The sequence below is a fragment of the Silene latifolia genome, chromosome 9, assembly GCF_048544455.1.
Source record: "Silene latifolia isolate original U9 population chromosome 9, ASM4854445v1, whole genome shotgun sequence".
Lineage (NCBI taxonomy): Eukaryota > Viridiplantae > Streptophyta > Magnoliopsida > Caryophyllales > Caryophyllaceae > Silene > Silene latifolia.
This window is the reverse complement of record NC_133534.1, coordinates 114993862-114997637: the sequence shown is the minus strand read 5'-3', so window position 1 is coordinate 114997637 and position 3776 is coordinate 114993862. Positions and strand designations below refer to the sequence as shown.

At 38.0% G+C, this 3776-nt stretch overlaps 1 non-coding gene across 1 annotated transcript; it reads right to left on the bottom strand.

Moving 5' to 3' along the window:
• Positions 1 to 3377: 3377 nt before the first annotated feature.
• Positions 3378 to 3483, bottom strand: LOC141603823 (small nucleolar RNA R71). The gene has a single exon (XR_012525672.1). It is a non-coding gene; the product is annotated as a small nucleolar RNA R71 (small nucleolar RNA).
• Positions 3484 to 3776: the final 293 nt, after the last annotated feature.

Genomic DNA, 3776 nt, shown 5'->3' with positions numbered 1-3776 from the left:
CACATCAAATCAACGAGAAACATAGGTTATTCATCTAAATGAAATGGAATTGCCATTAGCAGTCATGGTCGTTCCTTGAACCTAAATATAGTTGATGACATGATTAAAAGTTACTAATGTTTCCGCCATTAGAATAATCATGCACATGTCCAATGGTGAATCATATGCATAAGAGCATGATGATTCATTGGTAAGCCATTATAGAAACGTCATGAATTCTCGAGTAGAATCCGATGAGCGATTTCGGTGTTTGACGGAATGCTCTATTGTGTGTCAAGAGGTTGCACATATTATAGAAAATTCGAGCACATGTAAGGATTTATGAGAATCCTAAGCCTTTCAAACTAAAAGGGAAAATAAGAAGTTTGGAAAGATACTTAGTTGAATAAGAAGTTGCTCAAAACTAATCTTTCCTAATATGCTAGGACTTGTGAGAAGTGCTAGGTCAATCATCTTGACAAATTGTTGCAAGACTCTGCAAAACATATACCTAGTGCATTGTGTGTGAATGGAGCACTTGATCAGTACAAGTTATATCATTCACCACAAATTCGTTCGTTATGTGATAATCGACAAGGAAGTTCTTTCAAGATAAAGAACCAAAGCCAAGGTCGGGAACCTTGATGTGTACTTGGTAAGGTTCATGCTATGAGAGAGAACATGAATGTAAAGGAAAATGCAAGTATAAGAAGTTTGAACACATGGACACATGGCATGTTAAACTTCTATTGCAATCAATAAGTGTTTACACTTACGATATGCATCACAAGGATGTAATATGGTATTGACTACCCGAGTGTGATGTCGACATTTGTCGTTTGAGTTATTATTAACTCACTTTATACTTTGTTACATCCAACGGGTTGTAGAGACAAATTGAACCCCGTTTAAGTGAACATGGATTAGCATTGTATTTGCCCATAGTTACTTACATGAGGTGACGTCTCGAAGTGACTAGAGTGTGATGCGATTGATGGCAAGTTCAAGTGCCATAGAGTCATGTGAGATGACTAGTCGATCACATAGGCGGGCTGTTAGGAACATTTTGTCGGGCCTTATGACCGCTTATAGAGTTATGGCAAATTTATATAGCCTGGTCGTGGCGAGAGCTGCTATAGTATTCAAATGAGTCGATTCTTTTGACTAAAGACTATTCGCCTAAAATGGCACAGTTTCAGATTAACTTTGATTTGTGTTACTAAGACCTTCGTAAATGGGGTCAAATGGGCATATTTTGGGTTATGATGGCTGTGGCTAGTTGAAGGGAATGAGTGCGATAGGAATTGTCCACCCCTAGTCAGGGTTATAACAATATCTCAGGGCCACTCGAGGAGTAATGAACTGGAAATGCGTGGCCACGCTCGGAATGTATCCATGGTGGATAAATCCGGTCAATCAGTTATTCTCCAGATCGAGGAAACCACTCTCGATATGATCACTTGCAAGTACGACCTGAAAGACACCTTGCATTGAGTGGGAGATAGTAATAGGGAAAGAGAATTGGTGACGCACACTTGTCGAGGACAAATGGGAGATTGTTGGAATATGTGTCCTCCGACAATAATGCGATCACAACTGTTGATCATGATGATCACATGTTTAAGTCTCATTATAAAGAATACAATTGGGAAGTAATTTTACTGTCAACTGGTCCACACATATCGGTAATGATTGGCTGACTAGAGTTTAACATTACTGTCGTGCGACGGTGGTGATCAGTTGATCCCCTAGGTCATACCTATAGGGCAACACTCTTAATTGATCAATTAATTGATCGTATAACGTTACGAGTCAATTAATTTAATTAAAATTGACGGACGATTTTGGAAGTAATATTTACTTATCTCATTGAAATTGATTAAAATGAGATACGGTCTGAGTAATCGAATTGTATCATTACTCAGATGAAATTATTGTTTAAGGAAACAATTAAATTTGAATGAATTATTATAAATACAAATTGTTGTGATTTATAATTGGTAAAATATTTTGGTACAAGTAATTATGAATTACGAAGTCGATTTTTGTATATGACGTATTTTTATTAATACGTTGATTTTTAATATGTTAAAAATACATAACAAATTTATGTAACATGTGACATATTGACAATTGACAAAAATAAAATGGATTCCATGTTATCCATATGTGCCGAAAATAAAGAGGAGGATTAGGCTAATATTGTGTTTGATTATGTTAATGGAAAACACAATCATTTCCCTAATAGACTAGCCATGCAACCTAGTTTACATTGTGAAGATAAACTCATGCATGCATTGGCTCTCTCTTTTCTTCCCTCCTCTTCCCTTACCCGGTTTTCCATAGGAAATACAAAGGGGTTTTTTGCCTTATTATTTTGATAAAACAATACATTACAATGTTGTTGATTCATTCATTCATCCACCAAAAATATTTTAGAGAGATAAAAATATTTCACCTTCCTCTTCTCCTCTCCTAACCGGTTTTTGGGAGATAAAACCAAATTATTTTGGGTCAATTTTTACAAAATTAATATTGTCTAGTATACATAATATTAATTTTATTAAGAGTGTGCTTTGGGTATATAGCTTTGGGAGAGATCCTATACTTGGATCTTAGTTCTTCCACTAAGGAAAGCACAAGAACAAGAGAGAAGGTGATCTCCCTTGTGCCCATATAAACCGAATTTCCAATGTAAGGATGAATGTTTCTTCTTTATTTTGTTTATAAGTTTGCATGCATAAGATCACCATTAATTTTATGAGTAAATTAATAAAACATATATGAATATGTCAAGTATATAGATCTACTTTTCCATCAGTTTATGCCTAGGTCAGACAAGTTTGAGTTAGTTGCAGCTGATTCTGAGCCAGAAAGACTGCTCAGGCATAGACTCCGTCTGCAAAGAGAATCACGAAAGGAAGACTTGAGTACTTTCGAACCAGAGCTACATCATTTTCTTTTCGCAGAAGACCAGTCTTTAGAAGAAGACATTCCTATTTCTGTCGATCAACCAGTAAAGATGCCGAACATTGCTAGTCACTCGGAGCCTAAAGCATCGTATATTCCTAAAGGTTTCAATCTCCAGACTGAGGATGGGAATACATTTGACATCCGTCCTTCCTATATCAATCTGGTGGAGAGAAATCTCTATAGAGGTGTGGCAGGTGAAGACCCGAGGAAGCATATGGAGGTCTTTATGGACTACTGTTCTACTATCCCTGCCACAAAGGGGGTAACTCAAGACAAGATTAAGGAAGTTCTATTTCCGTTTTCTTTGACCGATGCAGCTAGGGAGTGGCTGACTAACTTGGACCGTACGGCCGCAGGGGTTACAAACTGGGAGACCCTTGCTCTTGCTTTTTATAAGAGATATTTCCCTCCTCAGCGCACTAATCAGCTGAGGGCAAAGATTACGAGTTTCAAGCAGGCACCTGCTGAGACTTTCTATGAAGCATGGTCCCGTTTTAAGAAGTTGGTGAGGTCTCTTCCTCACCATGGTTTTGACCCGTGGTTTCTTTTCAACCAGTTCTACAATGGGCTGTATGATGATCATAGAGCCATACTTGATGCGTCATCTAATGGGAGATTCCAAGAGAATACCGACGATGATAAGGGATGGGCCCTTATTGAAGAGATAGCGAACCACAGTGCTGAATATGGAAACCCGAGGGATGGTATTAGAACAGTTCATGCAGTCGATAAGCAAGTTGTGGCTCAGCTGGAAGCCATGAATGCTAGATTTGACAAGTTGGAGTTACATTCTGTTGGGGAGCCTCAGACGGTCCATATGCTTA